This window comes from Lycorma delicatula, chromosome 11 (assembly GCF_047948215.1).
Source record: "Lycorma delicatula isolate Av1 chromosome 11, ASM4794821v1, whole genome shotgun sequence".
Lineage (NCBI taxonomy): Eukaryota > Metazoa > Arthropoda > Insecta > Hemiptera > Fulgoridae > Lycorma > Lycorma delicatula.
This window is the reverse complement of record NC_134465.1, coordinates 30,644,184-30,662,601: the sequence shown is the minus strand read 5'-3', so window position 1 is coordinate 30,662,601 and position 18,418 is coordinate 30,644,184. Positions and strand designations below refer to the sequence as shown.

The following is an 18,418-nucleotide window of genomic DNA, read 5'->3' as shown; positions in this document are numbered from 1 at the left end:
GACACCAGCTCATTATCGCCTAGAAGTCCGAGATTTTTTTGATACTCGATTCTCAGGTCGGTGGATCGATCGTGAAAGTTCAATTGCATGGTCACCTGTCTTCCCAGATTTGACCCCGGTAGATTTTTATTTGTGGGATTTCATTAAAGATCGGGTTTACGTATCACCTTTGCCGATATTTTTATGATACAGGAGAAAATCGACTTTCGTTGTTTGATAAATTTGACGTTGAAAATTTTGTTTTGAAAAATGTCATTTTAATATACTTAATATAATAAAAGCTACATAAAAGAGAATAAAGGTATTTTTATTTTTTTATAAATAAATCGGTGAAGAAATTTTGGTTTAAACTATTAGGCTACAGCCCCATCCGGGAGGGGTGGGAGGCTCCGGCGTCATACCATCAATGATTGGTTGGGGACTCCCTTGCAGACGCCATTAGGGGGGGGGGGAATGCAAGACCGTAGTCCCAGCGGGGGAATCCCTCGGGGTTCCCCCTGCTAGAGTCATGGTATGTAACACAAGACCGAGTCCCGGCTATCTGGGTGGGCCTAGCGCCCTGCCGAGGTAATTTGAGACGAAGGCACCCCTCGGAGCTGAGTTTATGCGTAATTACGGATCCGGCTCCTGCGGCGGGGTGAAAAATATTTTTACAGGAGAAAACAAATTATAAGGCTATTATTAGTTTATATATTAATTTAATTATTTTTCCAAATTTGAAAACTTAATGAAATTTTTTTATTAAAAACCTTTACGGAAATTTGTTTCATATTACAAAAGATATTGATGTACTAATAATTAAAGTAAACAAAGTAGTTATTCCCATTTAATCAATTTTTTTTTTCAAGAGAATTCATTTCAAAAATAACCAAAAAACTATAAATGGTGTGTTGGTCGTATTTTATTATTATTATTATTTATTAAAAAAGTTCTGATAGAAAAAAAATTATTTAAGTTTTTAAGTGAAAATAACTTTTTTTTAATGAAGCCAGCTGATTAGTAGATTTAATGATAACAGTTCAACCGTACACACTCGCGGGACTTCTCACTTTTTCCCCTCTTTCAATATTGCTAGGAGGTCAAATTATATTAGTATAGGGGTGTATAAATCAAGGTTGAAATTTAGATTAAAATTTTTAAGTGGTAATTTAAGACAAAGGGAGGATATTCAAAAGAGGGGAATAGAAAAGGGATGAAAAGTTAGTACGATGAAGGGGTTGGATTTCAGAAGAGATTTGCAACGGTTATACCGACGCAAGTTGTACAGAGGGCAGTCTGTATAAACGGGTATGTTTTTATTGAAATGAAAGCAGCGGTGTCTAGGTTAGGTTGAGTGTACTGGTAGAGGCTATGGAAGTACGAACGTAACGAACATATACAGAGAAAGATAGGAATACATATATAGAGCCGCGGTAACAGGGTTTTTAATACAGTGCGCATGCGCCAAGAATTGGTGGGAGTTCAACCTAGGTCACATGACACAGTCCAGCTAAAGCAAGACCTGCTAACTGTATACGGAACAGTGTTTTGCAGTATTAGATATGGCAGTGTCGCTATCAGTGCGCGAGTTTGTTTACGCATTGTAGTGTATTTTTGTGTTTAATATCGTGTATGATTAAACAGTAACGTTATTTATTGCATTCGAAGTGTTTCATTAACATTTAAACACGTTTGTTAATCGATAATTTAGTAATAAAGATGGTTCACGTTGTATCGCCTTGGAATACTATTTTACATCTACGATATATATTCGCTTGGCCGTTATTATTGAATATGTTCCGTGTAAAATGCTAAAACCATTCTCGAAATGTCAAACTGTTTATTATGTGTTCTGTGTTTTCTGTTTATTGTTAATTTCTCAAACTACTTTTATCAGGTTTGTTTTAATTTAAATTTTAATTCGATTAATATTATGTATATATTTTGCAAAATTTATTTATTTGACCCAAATTAAATAGCGCAACATATTTGTTTCTTAAAGAAATAAAATAAACAATATTTATATTCTTTTAATAGACTTATTAGTATAGTAATATATTTGAGATTATTACCGGTAAATATTTATTCAAGATATCCTTTCTTTTATTAATTTATAAGTAAAAAAAAGTGTTAGTTAATCTTTAATATTACAGTTAAATGCTGTTAGATATGAATTTTCATTATAATTTTTAATCTAGTTTAGTTTTATTTCTGTATTTACAAATAAAATAATTTTAATTACTGTTAAGGTTAAAATATTATCTTATAAGTATAAATTAATAATAACCTCTTAATATTTATGGATTTTCTTTTATTAAAAATTTTATGGTATTGAAATATTTTCCGGTTTGATTGCCGGAAAATGTTTCGCATTGTTTTTAATTATTTCTTTTGTTTAGTTCCTACCGTATCTAAACTAATCTATAATTTGTTTTAATACCGTAAATAAATATACGTTTTTTTAACTTAGTTGAAAACTAATAGGCTTTTTCATAATTATGAACTAACTAATTTTGTTTCCTATCGATTTTAATTCAGGGTAAATAATAAATTAATTATTACAAAAATAAATAAAAAATTAACTTATTTCTTTATATTATTTTGAGACAGGAAAATAAAGTCAAAAAATATAACAGTCAAATTAAACTAAAAAATATCACGCTTTTAATTTTTAACAGTTCTTTTTTATTATAAAAAAAACCTTGGTTGAATTAATATATTATTTTTCATATCTTTTTTTTGTATTTATACCAATATTTTAACATTAAGGATGAATCTCTTATGATCAGAAAATTTTTTAAATCATATAATGAAACGCTTAACATTTCATTATTATTAAATATTTATTATATGTATGATTATTTTAGCATCTGAAAGCTCTTTTGAGTTCATTTAAAAAAAAATAGAGTCGGAACTAGTTGAAGATATAAAAATGGGCTGTCAATTTTATACTTAGAGTCCATAATTAACGATAATATTGTTGGCTATTAAATAAATTTTAAAAATCATATATTTATGTTCTCTAACGTGCTACTGTTGCAAAAAAAAAGAAATTATATAAATTTTCTCGTAACACAGCATAATTCGACGTATGAAAAAGGTCTTGGGTTATTCATCCTTTACCGTATTTTATTATTAATATTCATTTATAGTATATCTTCTCAAAAATTAATTATTTTTTTTTACAATCACCAATGTTGCTGTATTTTTTAAAATTATACGATTTAACTATAAAGAAGAGCTTACTGAAATAATTTCTTTAATAAAAAACGGAAAAAAAACATTTATTGAAAAAAAATAGAAAATGCGCATTTCGATTTAAAAGAATCATAATCAGTTTAACGAAGGAAGTCGATTTGTTTGTGTTTATATTATACTTTTTTTTATTATACTTATAGTTTATAACTAAACTGCTTATAATTTCTTAATTGTTGACTGATTATGATTATATAATAACCGAAATTATGAATGTTACTATATATTTTTTTTAAATTATATTATTTAAATATAAAGAAGAGCTTACTGAAATAATTTCTTTAATAGAAAACGAAAAAAACTATTGAAAAAAAAATGGAAGATGCGCATTTCGATTTAAAAGAATCATAATCAGTTTAACGAAGGAAATCGATTTGTTTGTGTTTGCTTTTTTTGTTGTACTTATAGTTTATAACTAAACTGCTTAAAGTTTCTTAACTGTTGACTGATGATGTTCAGTCAACAGTTGCAATTATTTATTATTTAAATAATCAAAACACTCCTGTTAATTAGTCAAGGTTAGCGAGCGAAGCGAGCGTAGGTTAAATTTGGTAATATATTTATAACCGAAATTATGAAACTATATTTTTTTTCAAATTATCCTATTTAAGTATAAAGAAGAACTTACTGAAATAATTTCTTTAATAGAAAACGAAAAAAAACATTTATTGAAAAAAATAGAAGATGCGCATTTCGATTTAAAAGAATCATAATCAGTTTAATGAAGCAGTCGATTTGTTTGCGTTCTGTATTTTTTTTTATTACGCTTATAGTTTCTCAGTTGTTATAGTTGAGAAACTATAACTAAACTGCTTATAGTTTCTTAACTGTTGAATGATGATGATGATTATATAATAACCGTAATAATAATCCAGTTTTGGATCTTTTGTAAAGATTAAAAAAAATATCCTCGAATTTTCTACATTCTTGTTTAAACTTTAAAAGTAATATTATTTGCTCAGTTAATTCATTTTATTACCTTCATATACTTTTCTTTTTAATTCATCTTTTATTTATTAATTTCTATATATTAATAAGGACTTTTACGATTTCTTTTTTTTTAATATATTAATAAATTCAGAATTTTATTATACTGCTCTGAGGAAAACCGTAATAAAGCTATGTTTATTGCTGTTTACCTTGATCTAGCGAAGTAAATGTTGGAATAGTTTCTTTCTTTCTACTACGTTGAATAGCACACTGAAATGATATGTGTAATGTATTTTTTTGTACCAGTATGAGTTATGTTATTAAAGTATAGATGCCGGCCTCCGTGGCGCGAGTGGTAGCCTTTTATCCACATATCCCGGGTTCGAATCCCGGTCAGACGTGGCATTTTTCAAATCATTCATCTCATCCTCTGAAGCAATACCTAACGTTGGTCTCGGAGATTAAACAAGAAAAAAATGTATAGATAAAATATCAATTGAAATTTTCATTATGGTTGTGATTGTTTAGAATTTTTGGAAGATAAAAGGATTGATTAAATCGAAATATAGATTCCTCCCGTTTTTATTTGAATTAAAAAAAAAAAATTGTAATAAAATGTAATAATATTCTGTTCGAAAAGTTTTCCCTAAAAAAATTAGGTATTGATAATTTTATTGTTGTTTATTTTAAATAAATTTTATTAACTATTTGGATTAAATTATAATTTGAGGTGAATGAATTTAAAAATAACAATTACAATTTGATACAGAAATCTTTAACGATGGAATCGAATCTTTAAAAAACATTTAAATATTATTAGAAATAACTTTTTTCATAAATATTTTTATCTCAGAATTAAAAGGCAAGATATTGGTTTTTAAATTTAAAATACCATTTATGTATTAAAAACGTTACGTTATTACGTAATTGTGATTGGCCACTAATAAATATGCGGTACCCAACATTTATTATCATCATCGACACTTTTAACCTCTATAATCTACGCAAATCGCTCTACATAATAAATATTTATATTAATTAAGAATTTAGTCGTTGATAAAATATTATACTTAATTTACATCATTCAAATTTCAGGAAATTATTCCTAATAAATTTGAAATATTTTGATTGCAATTGACGTGACAAAAAATGTCCAAAATCCAAATTTTTTTGGATTTTGAATTTAACTGCAGTAATAAGCAGTCACAGAGAGCTATTCAACGATATATCTATCTTAAGTGGTACTTATTTTTATTGGTTCCAGAGTTATAGCCAAATAAAATTTTAATTAATGAAATATTTGGATCTTACAAGGGGATGACATATCGGTTCGAATCCGACTTCATTACATATTTTCTTTTTTTTAACTTTTTTTTTAATTTAAATATATTGTTTTATTGATAATTATCAACCTCTGATTGTAAAAAAAAACTTTTACAATAAATAATTCAATAGCAAAAAAAAAAATGAAAAAATATCAGAAGGTACGATGAAATAAAATTTTATATACTTTTATTTTAAAAAAAAGGTAAATTTTGATTTCTTAATGATCAATTAATTTGTTTGTCGTTCTCTCCCCCCTCCATGATTTATTTACGTATTTAAGGCAGAAAATTGGATTAGCATTTCAGGAAACATATTTTAAAAATTCTTATATTACATTTAAAAAAAATCTGATGACACTACATGACTTCCTTGTACGCCTATTAAATTACAATAAACATATTTTTTGGTACTTACGTATTAACGCCACCGCAAATTAAATGTATGTTAATAATTGTTTTTGAATATTTTCTTCTCTATCAGAGGTCTTTCTTTGTAAGGTTTACTTTAATTACAAATTTAATTTTGTAAAAAACAGTTCCGATGATTTTGATAAAATTAAAAAAATTCTTTTTTTTTTTAATTTTGTAATAACATATGTTCATTGGTATATAAAATAATAATTTTTTTTTCATAACATTTATTCGTTGTACCCCTTAACATAAATTAAAAAAAAATCACTTTCTTTTTTAATGTGAAAATTTTCAAATACGGCTGCCATTTTATAAATAGACTCTTAGCGTATATCATTGATTTACAAACTTTTTCGCCCACCGCCAGTATTGAGAATCAAAAATATTCTCCCCGCCAAAAGTTTTTAGCTTACATTATATTAAGAGTCGTAATTTCAGTTGGTTTTTTAAGATATGCTCTTAAAAACACCAACTGCAGTTATTGTTTTTAAACGTTAATATTCTATTATTATTGTATTTCTGAGCTCAAACTTACATTTTAAATAAGAGCAATTTCTCAGCGATTTTTTTTTTAATTTGATGATTTTTGAAATCTGACGTATATTATCAAAAAGTAGAGTATTCAAGCTTTAATTTTTTATTCGTCTCTAAGCCTCTTGTATGCAAAGTTAGAGTAGTTTGAATACTATCATTTTTTTATCATAAAATATGGGTGTCCCTTTAATTTTTTGTACTAGTGTTTTTTTTTGTCTTCAGTCATTTGACTGGTTTGATGCAGCTCTCCAAGATTCCCTTTCTAGCTGCCAGTCGTTTCATTTCGGTATACCCCCTACGTCCTACATCCGTGACAATTTGTTTTACATATTCCAAACGTTGCGTACCTGCAAAGTAGTTCCCATGTACCTATCCCTCCCAGTATTAAAGCGATTATTCCAGGATGCCTTAATATGTGGCCTATAAGTCTGTCTCTTCGTTTAACTATATTTTTCCAAATGCTTATTTCTTCATCAATTTGCCTTAACACTTCTTCATTTGTCACTTTATTCGCCCACCTGATTTTTAACATTCTGTTATAGCACCACATTTCAAAAGCTTCTAATCTTTTCTTCTCGGGTACTCCGATCGTCAAAGTTTCACTTCCATAAAAAAACTACGCTCCAAGTATATACTAGTGTCGTTCATAATTAATTTTAGTTTGAAATAACAGGAAAACTTAATTTTTGCCTTTTTTTTAATCAGCCATCGCGTTCCTAGACCGCCTGAACGCTCCCAATTTTCTGTGGGCCTTTTACCACCAGCGTCCACAAGGGAGCGTTATTGATTGGGGCGTTGAGAACGATTGGCGTATATGTTATATTAACACAACATTGACTATTTAGAAGAAGCATTTATAATATATATATATATGTTATATTCAAAAATTCATTTTACTGACTTTTCACAAGAAAAGTGTTGTATCATTACTTTCGGTCGTATGGTGGGAGTTTTGGGGGGAGTGAAAAAGAACTTGCTTTGCGTTTTGAGGTTTGAGGTACGAAGATACCATTGACTTAAATTTGGATTCTTTATATATTTGTAGGCCTATATATAAAATTTTGTTTCGAAAATCTCCAAAAATACTTGAGATCAATTTCATGGAAGTTGTATTAGTGTATCTGAAGTTATGCATGTGAATATTTGGTAAAGATTGTTTGAGTCATTCTTGAATTACGCTTTATTAAGGCTCAAATTTTGTGGTTTAAAAATCATCAAAACTACTGAATCAATTTCATTGAACTTTAGATATGCACTTCTAGTTTATCTGAAGTTGTACTTGTGAAAATTTTGTGGTTCGTTATGATGCTCCAAGTTGGAATCTTGACGTTTGCGTTGTCTATTATTAGAAATATTAAACCAAATTATAAAAATATTAAAATTAAATTAAATTAAAGAAAAGTCTATCTTCTTGCGCAGAACTGCACAAAAGTTTTTATTGTGCATGTATTGTGATCGCAAAAATTTCGATTTTTAGATTTCAACGGAAATATCCATTTTAACCTTCCCTGAATCCATTTTGACTAGTATCGGCATGACGTCTATTAAAAACGATTAGCTATACATGTTGAAATTTTGGATTTAGAGCTGTTGAAACATCTAGTTGTGCACTTCTCCTTTTGATTGCAAACCAAAAAAGTTCAAAATCCAAAAAATGTGGATTATGGACTCTTTGTTAACTGCAGTAATAAGCCCTCATTAAGAGCTTTTCAACGATATATCATAAGTGGTATTTATTTTCATTTTTTTCCGAGTTATAACCAAATATAAGTTTAATTAATGAAATATTTTGAATCGGAATATTTTATCGGTTTGAATCTGGCTTCATTTCCTTCTTTTTTTCAACTTCTTTTTTTAATTTAAATATATTGATTTATTAATAATTATTAACCTCTGATTGTAAAAAAAAATTTGTAAATGTAATTTAATAGGCGTACAAGGAAGTCATGCGGTGTCAAAAGCAGATTTTTTATTTTTTAAAGATATTAAATTATTCAAGGAATTTCAAATTTTATTGAACTATCAACTACATTTCAAAGAATAAAAGAAATACTGTAAAAAAAAAATTAAAATCCATAATTGTTAAACTAAAATTTAAAACTGCTTTGTAAGTTTTGGCGATAATATATTTTTTTCATAAGTTGATCACGTCAGTTATAGTTTTCACCATAAAATTGATAATTTATTCATTTATGGATTTTTTATACACTATAAAATTGAATTTCCATATTCTCTCGTACAAGCTTTCATAATTACTGTGGAGAATTAATTAATTATTTATCATTAATTCAATAATTATTTTTGAATTTATTTTATGTCTAAGTTGATTGAAAATGTACCGAAAGAAATTAAATCGCCCAGGAATCGTTCCATCCGGGTTTCTGTTTAAAAAAAAACTCTTGAACAGTTCTGCGCAAGAAGACCGACTTTTGTTATTTTATTTTGTTTCATTTTGTCCCGCTCCAACACATACCCAGTCGTCATGACTGTCAAAGTAAGAAAAGCTACCTGAATACGCCGAAAAATAATTCATCGCCTAACAATAGATACCGTAGATAAAGAAACGTCAACTTTCCAACTTGAGGTGGCGGCTTGCGTATAGGCACTGTCGGACTTGCAGCACCCGCTATTTCCACTTGCTATTATCGATAACATTTAATATAATAAGTCCTTTTTTCTTTATGCTTGTGCAATATATAATCCTTAAGCTTAATGTCAGTAGCCATCCCCCAATTTATGAAAAAGATAGAAAAGTCTTTATATGAAACTGTGCACGTCACGGTTACAACGGCGTGGTGTTTGGCTGCGCATGTGCACATAGGAAGCTGTACGGGAGGCTGCGAGGGAGAGAGAGCACCGTCGACTCTGGCATGCTGGTGGAAGGTAGTTTTTTTATTAAATTCCGCGTGTGTATGGAACATTCCTTGTTTAGTCGGTGGAAGGAATATGAAAGCGATTTAGTTGTTTTCTCAGTGGTGATCAGAAGATGGCGGAAAGCAAGGGCTCTTTTATTGCTATATCTATCCAGAAAAACGCTGGAAGGGCAAAAGAGAAGGTAATTAGTAAAAACTAAGTATTTATTTGTTTCTGTGTACATAGAAATTTTAATTAAGCACCATTGAACTGTAGTATTTTTAAGCGGACATTTTATTAAGGTATCTAATAATACTAAAAAATGTTATCTGCATTGACATTCTATTTTTTATTCGGTTAATCCGGATACCGGATTTTTAAGCACAATTGGCTTAAAAACCGTGTACCGTATTCTTTGATGTGATAAAGTGTAGAATTAAATTATTATCCTGCTTCCAGCTATTCTATTTTATTCGTTTTTCTTTCGATTCTTTTATTTTACAGATAGCTTTTACCATGTCCTTAAAAAGGTCCAGAAAACATTTTTTTGAGCAGCACCCCCACTAATTTTAGCTACGAGCCCCCACTGCAACTTGCTCTTCATTTACATATCATCCTCTGAAGTAATACTTTACGGTGGTTCCAGAGGCTAAACAAAAAAAAGACAGAAAATGATAGGATTATCTTAAAGAACCAAGCTTCTAACTTGACCTGTACAAACATTTTCGATCTTAAATCTAGCGTAACTCAGGAACGACTCAAGCAATCTTCATTAAATTTTCACATGCGCAAATTCAAATAAACTACTACAGCATATTTGAATTTCAACTAAATTGATACAGTAGTTTTGGAGATTTTCGATCTACAAAATTTTATACATAGACCTATGAATAAATATACAAGAAAACCCGAATTTAAGTGAATGGTATTTTCGTACTCCTTATGCCTCAAAAGGTAAAGAAATTTTATTTTCACCACCACCCATATACGACAGAAAGTAATATTGTACTTTTCTTTGAAAATTCATTAAAAAAAATCTATTGTAGGTTACTTTGTCATTAATTTTTTTGTTGAGATACCAACATTTTTAATCTTAAATTTTAATTGCTTTTTAACATCGTATATTAAAAAATTATTTAAACTATTACACAAGTAGATTTACAGTAAAATTGTATTGAATATAATAGAAAAAACTTTATCTTCATAGAACCTGATAGATTTATCACATCCTCTGTAACATTTTATACATTAAACACAATTAAAAATAAAAGTATTTCTTCGTAAGATTAATGTGAATCCCTGAAGCTATTTACTTGTTAGTAAACTGGTTCCAGTAGATAGACAATCAGATTTAAATGATAATGAATTTACTTTTATTTTCAATAAGTAAGAGTGAATTTCGTGACCCATGACCATAACTGTCATTAATGTTTAAAATTAAGTAAACATAAATATTTAAATTTGTTTATTAAAACTTTTAATATACATTTTATTTAAGGTTTAAAACGTTTATTTTTATTTTTTACATTTTAATTTAATAACTAGCCTTCATCCTGTGTACAAACTGTTTTTATTTCTTATCTATTAGTTTAATTCTTTGTTAAAATTAAAAAAAGAAATTTTTCACAATTTATTTGCTTTAGTTTCTTCTTCGTGAAATATTTTATTATAATATCTTTCCTAGTGAGTAAATCGCAGAAAAAACTGTTTAATTTTATTTATGGTTGTCTTACGTTATCCTCCCGCCAGTTTTTATCAATGAACCTTTTTGATATTTATTTTATTTTTAATAATAATATTAGTAAGAAGTAATTACTCCTAATGTTCTAGAAGTAAAAACCACGAAAAAAAGAGTACAAAAAAATTGAAAGTATGTAGCAGCAAAAATTTACAAAAAAAATTAATATCTAGAAATGCTAAACATAGTCACTATAAGACCAGTAATTTCACCTGCAGCTCTCTATGGATCTGAATGTTTAAATTTCTTTAAAAAAAAAAAGAATTTTAAAACTGAAAAGAAAGTTATTTAGAAGAATTCATGATCTGATTCTAAGGAAGTAATCTATAAACGTAGAAAAGAGGAACATTTTTACAAAAACAGGGAAAGAATTGATCATTTTTTGAAAAAAAGAAGATGAAAATTTTATGGACATCTGTATAAATTCGAAAACAGTAGATTAACAAATGCTTAATTTTTTTGAAAACAGTAAAATTAAAACCAAATAGTTTCAAGACGTCGAGAATGATCTTAAACCGCGTAAGATATAAAAAAAAAAAAAAAAACATATACTGGACAGATCTCTTTTCAGATTTTTGATTTCAGGAGTTATGTTTCATCAAAAAACATATACTGGACAGATCTCTTTTCCGAATATTGATTTTAGCAGTTAAGTTTCCAGAGGAAAAACACTTTTAAAAAGCTTGGATAGTTGAAAGAAGAATGAGAGACAAAAAAGATTAAATATTGGAAGGACTGGAAATTGAACGCTATTCATCGTGATCCTTACTTAGATGGTCATAACGCAAAAAAATGTAATTAATTAAATGAATTTATTAAAACGTTTAATATATATATTTTTTTTTATTTAGAGGCCACTTAGTCAATCAATTTCCAGTGTTAGAAGAGCGCACTGCCTTAACTTACCGGTTACTGCAGTATTTTTTAACACTGTCTAATCTTTGTTTCCCCATTTCTTCTGTAACCTCCACTGTGCACCTTTGGGTCGTTTCGGTATAAAATCTGTGTGCTTTGAGAGTGTTGCTTATTTTTGTCTTGCCGAAAGCGTTCTCGAACTTCAGTCCAATTTCATCGAAATCATTCGTAATTTCTTTGACGTATTTTCCACTAGTTTACTTATCCAAATTCCTGAGAACTAGTCGTTTCAGAATTCGGCCTTCAGGCATTTTTAAGTTATGGAAAATCTAAGAAATCCTTCTCTTCTTCATCGCGCTGATAATCGGGTCCGATTTCATTGTATATGGTTTCGCTACTGCGAATTCGTCAGATCCCATTCTTCTGGTAATTTTTGTTTTAAACAGATTCTGATAATCCTGCGTTCCGTTTTAATTATTCGGTTAGTTTTAGCTTAATTTTTAATTTGAGAAATAGTTTAATAGGCGTGCAGTGCATCTGGGCACTGCACATCCAGAGGTACGACGGTCTTGTATGGGCGAATTTTGGAGTGTATTGAAAGACATTTTTTATTAAAGGTCTGCCAGGTTAAACCTTATGCTTTCGTAATTTTGGAGATTCTATTTTGAAAGTGGAACTTTCCTTTAATTTAGTTTATTATAAATATTTAAACTGCTGTACTAGTCTAATTTCATTCCCATTAATTTTGACTTTATTTTTACAGAGAGGGTCAGTGGCCATAATTTCTGTTTTTTTTTTTAAAAGAGATTCGTAATCCAACTTTTTTGGCTATATTTTCGAGGCTAGAATATGTGAGCGAACTTGGTTCATATTCAAATCCAAGCCGTTGGCAAATCCTAAGAAGTTTATTTGAATAACTTCCAATTTTGGTTTTCTTTTTCTGCCAAATATTTTTTAGGTAGATTTTGTAAGAAAGCTACCTATTGTAATGGATACTGTGATTTGACTTCCGGAAAATTTCGACACATTTTCGCGTTTCACATACCCCAGATCCCAAAACCACCGTCAGCTCAAAAGTTTATATATACATTTATTATATATATATAATTATATTTTACTTTCTTTTGGACACGATAACTGCCGTAATTTTGCGCCAATCACTTACAAATTGTTCCTTAAAAATAAATCTTCCCAAATTCTCGATCACCTTCTTTAACCGCCTAAATCTGGCCATAGTGGTGGAAACGGAGGGGAGGATTTTTCGAAAAAAACAAAATTTCGCTATAACGTTCTTATTGTATAAAATATCAAATTCGTTTAAACTTCCTACTATTTTCTTTGGGTAAGGATCTAAAACTTATGAATGTAAAAATTTTTGATATTAGTAACCATTGGCTCAGGGGGTGGAAAAAATGGGGTTTTGAAGACAAAAAAAAAATCATACCCCCCTTAATAGGCACAGTGTCGAATCGGTTTAAAGTGGTCGTTAGTCCTCTAAACATTACCTAAAACTTTTGTTTGAAACAATCTTTGATTTGATCAACCCTTACGGCAAGGGATGGACAAAATGTTGCTGGAATTGTAAGAAGATTGGGCTTGTTTATGCCAAACACTTGGATTCTAATCCTCTACTTTTAGTATTAATTAAAATATTATGGTTTTACAGTTAGTGTCACCATATTTCCTTTTTGGTGCCAGAGAAATTCGCATAAATAGCTACCTGTTAAATTTCTCGTCACTTTTTTGACGAAGCTTATTGTTTACTATTTTTCACAGCCTTTCAATAGTCTGGGTATGCGCTCCAGTAAATGGATCTATGAAATCTGAGAGCGGTTAAAAGTTTTGTGTACATAACTACAGTACAAATTTTGTATCCGGTTGCAGGCCGGTCACCGATCTGAAATTGTTAAATAATCGGTGAGATCTTTAGGCATTATTCAGAGGATGAGATGAATGATTTGTAGCCTGTGTGAAAATACCATGCCTGACTGGGATGGCATAATTGGCTTTTATTGGCAGTAATGATCCGCACTTTGGTCAGACAAAACAAACATATAATGTATTTTGCGACAGATCCCGCCGAAAATTCGTTGCTCTTGCGGTATTCTGTCGATGTCATATTTTCTTTTAACGAACATAGATTCATCAATTTCGACAGTCATTCTTAGACCACCAATAACATGATTATTATTTAACAGTATATTCGCACATACCTTCCGAAGAAAATTGCTGCAGTCAACAATTGTATTGTGGTTAATTTCTAGGTCACGTTCACAAAATTAAGCTCTTTCTTTTTCCTACTTAGCTTCCGGGTATTACCGTTCAGAGGACGAATGAGGATGATATATCCTATATATATAGTGTAAATGAAGTGTAGTCTTGTACATTTTCAGTTCGACCACTACTGAGATGTGTGGTTAATTAAAATCCAACCACCAAAGAACACTGGCATCCACGATCTAGTATTCAAATCCGTATAAAGATAACTTACTTTACTAGGATTTGAACGCTGAAACTCTCGACTTCCAAATCAGTTGATTTGGGAAGACTTGTTCACCACTAGACCAACCCGGATTCCTGAGATGTTTGTTTAATTGAAACCCAACCACCCAAGACCACCGTTATCCCCGACCTAATATTCAAATCCGTATAAAAGTAACTGCTAATACTAGGATTTGAACATTAGAACTTTCGATTTTGAAATCAGCTGATTTGCGATGACGAGTCACCTCTAGACCAACCCGGTGGGTACCGGGTTGGTCTAGTGGTTAACGCTTTTTCCTAAATCAGCTGATCTGGAAGTCGAGAGTTACAGCGTTCAAGTCCTAGTAAAGCCGTTATTTTTACACGGATTTGAATACTAGATCGTGGATACCGGTGTTCTTTGGTGGTTGGATTTCAATTAACCACACATCTTAGTAGTGGTCGAACTGAAAATGTACAAGACTACACTTCATTTACACTCATACATATCATCCTCATTCATCCTCTGAAGAATTATCTAAACGGTACTTACCGGAGGCTAAACAGGAAAAAGAAAAAGACGAACCTGGTGGGTCGAGAAACAATCCTCTACCACAGTGATATTGAAAGAAAAAAAGTAATTATTTGTTTAAAAACCTTATTAAAAAGTGATTCGGGTAAAGGTAAAAGTTAACAAAAATTTAAAACTGTCTTTCATATTTTTGGCTTAATGTTAGATTATGTGAATCAACCAACCAACTGATTGATATTCGTGTCCTCAAAGTTAGAAATCAAAACTTGTTCAATATTTGTTTATTTAAAGAAAATAAGGTTGCATAAAAACATTTTTTCTCAATAAACAATAGAAAATTATTTTAAAAAACTGGTTTTTTATTTACTGGAAAAGTAATTTAATTAATTTTAAATAATGCTTCCTATTCAAAGAGAAACTAGATTTCGAATAGAACACTGCTTATATAGCTGGTTTATTTTCATCTGCAATTTCAATAGCATAATATTTATTATTAATACACATTTTAAACAAAAAATATTATGTTTTGTTTGGCTTCAGCAAAGTTATAAATAATATATTGTGTAAACTTGATGTCATATTAAATTACACTCACTAAGAAACAAGGTTGTCGTGACCTTGATATTAAAATGTTACAATAGTAGTTTTTTCTTATTTTTATTTCAGAAAACAAAGAGTTCATGAAAACATTACTGTTATTATTTTTTTATTACACACACATATATATATATATATATTTTATAAAAAGTAATAAAACTGGAAAATATTTTTCTATTTGTGAAAAAGTAATTGAAGTTTACGATTCCTTGATCAAAAGAGTGTTGTTTCATGACGCATCGTATTTACTATGATGAAAAAGATCTTGAGATTTTATTTTATTTTGTTGATGTATTCTGAAAATTAAACGTACCTACCAATCTTCAGTCATCACGAAATTCATTTTTCGAATTTATATTTCGTTCCTTAATAAATTAATTAAAAAGAAAGTTCCAGAAATTATATCACAAAGTATTCCAAAATTAATTTTGTAATTTAAATCATTAAGAGAAATTAAGATTTAGAAAATAGCGTAACGTTGACTGTATATACATTACTTTCAATTCATGATTCGGTTAGTTTGATAGTTGAGAGTTATAAATTATGTAGGTGGTCGTGGTTGCAGTGGCGGTTCATAGTTAAAATTAGTGGGGGTACTGTTCCAAAAAGTTTTTTCTGGGCCTTTTCAAGGCCACGGTCAAATTTTTCTGTAAAATAAAAGAACCGATTAAAATGAATCAAATAGAGTAGCTGAAAACAGGATAATATTCTATTTCTAAACTTTATCACATTGAAGAATATGGTTTACGGTTTTTAACACAATATTCTTAAATCCGGTTTAACCGAATAAATAATAAAATGTTAATACCGCTAATATTTTTTAGTATTATTAGATAATAACTTAATAAAATGTCCGCTTAAAAACACTATAGTCTAACGGTGCTTAATTTAAATTTCTATGTACACGGTAACAAATGCATAATTAGTTTTTACTAATTACCTTCTCTTCGCCCTTCGCGTGTTTTTGATTTGGCAATCAAAGAGGCCTTGCTTTCCGCGATCTTCTGATCAATACTGAAAAAACAACTAAATCACTTTCATATTCCTTTCACCGACTAAACTAGAAAAAGAAACGAACAAGGAACGTTCCACACACATACATGGAATAAAAAAAAAACTACGTTCCACTAACACGCCAGGGTCGGCAATGCGGGAGCGACAGTGGTCTCTCTCTCCCTCGTAGCCTCGCGGGTGCAGCTTCCTATGTGCGCATGAGCACAACAGCCTAATACCAAGCCGCTGGAACTGTGAAGCGCACAGTTCCATACAAAAATTTTTGTATCTTTTTCCTAAACTGGAGGATGGTTATTGACATAAAGCTTAAGGATTATATATTGTACAAGTATAAAGAAAGAATTAAAGAAAAAAGGACTCAATATATTAAATGTTATCGATAATTTCAAGTGGAGATAGGGGGAACTGTAGTTACCCCTATCTCCACTTGAATAATATATAGTGCCTATATGCGAGCCACCACTGCGTGGTTGGAAGAAGCCATACGATGGCAGTAATAAGTTGTGTAAATACACTGATGGAAATGTCTGCCGAGGCAGTTGCATCAGTGGCATCCCGACAGAAGCCAGACTGATGACTGTGATTTGTTAACAGGTTTAGTGGGTCTAAAATACAACCTCCGGTAAAACCCGTCAGGGTCAGGAACGGAGGAGATGGTGTGGCGAACGGGGTTGACACAAGGCGCGTGTCTTTCCCTACTGGGGGTCAAAATGACTGTAAAAGAATCAATTTTCCAATAAGATTTCAAGCATATATCTTTTATAATTTTTACGAAGAATCAGATAACTCGAATCATTCAACCGGTTGTCGTATTTTTCTTTTTTCTTTATATTTAAGTGTATATTTTTGTTACTTTTATTTTTTTATTTTTTTTTTTTTGTCTTCAGTCATTTGACTGGTTTGATGCAGCTCTCCAAGATTCCCTACCTAGTGCTAGTCGTTTCATTTCAGTATACCCTCTACATCCTACATCCCCAACAATTTGTTTTACATACTCCAAACGTGGCCTGCCTACACGATTTTTCCCTTCTACCTGTCCTTCCAATATTAAAGCGACTATTCCAGGATGCCTTAGTATGTGGCCTATAAGTCTGTCTCTTCTTTTAACTATATTTTTCCAAATGCTTCTTTCTTCATCTATTTGCCGCAATACCTCTTCATTTGTCACTTTATCCACCCATCTGATTTTTAACATTCTCCTGTAGCACCACATTTCAAAAGCTTCTAATCTTTTCTTCTCAGATACTCCGATCGTCCAAGTTTCACTTCCATATAAAGCGACGCTCCAAACATACACTTTCAAAAATCTTTTCCTGACATTTAAATTAATTTTTGATGTAAACAAATTATATTTCTTACTGAAGGCTCGTTTAGCTTGTGCTATTCGGCATTTTATATCGCTCCTGCTTCGTCCATCTTTAGTAATTTTACTTCCCAAATAACAAAATTCTTCTACCTCCATAATCTTTTCTCCTCCTATTTTCACATTCAGCGGTCCATCTTTGTTATTTCTACTACATTTCATTACTTTTGTTTTGTTCTTGTTTATTTTCATGCGATAGTTCTTGCGTAGGACTTCATCTATGCCGTTCATTGTTTCTTCTAAATCCTTTTTACTCTCGGCTAGAATTACTATATCATCGGCAAATCGTAGCATCTTTATCTTTTCACCTTGTACTGTTACTCCGAATCTAAATTGTTCTTTAACATCATTAACTGCTAGTTCCATGTAAAGATTAAAAAGTAACGGAGATAGGGAACATCCTTGTCGGACTCCCTTTCTTATTACGGCTTCTTTCTTATGTTCTTCAATTGTTATTGTTGCTGTTTGGTTCCTGTACATGTTAGCAATTGTTCTTCTATCTCTGTATTTGAACCCTAATTTTTTTAAAATGCTGAACATTTTATTCCAGTCTACGTTATCGAAAGCCT

The 18,418-nt window shown here is 30.2% G+C and overlaps 1 protein-coding gene across 1 annotated transcript in view; it reads left to right on the top strand.

The window, feature by feature from the left end:
- Nucleotides 1-1,556: 1,556 nt before the first annotated feature.
- LOC142332472 (protein O-mannosyl-transferase Tmtc3-like) overlaps nt 1,557-18,418 on the top strand; it is a 465,936-nt gene continuing 449,074 nt past the window's right edge. The window contains exon 1 of the mRNA XM_075378918.1: nt 1,557-1,876. The gene's annotated coding sequence lies outside the window, so the exon portion shown is untranslated. The remainder of the gene's footprint in view (nt 1,877-18,418) is intronic.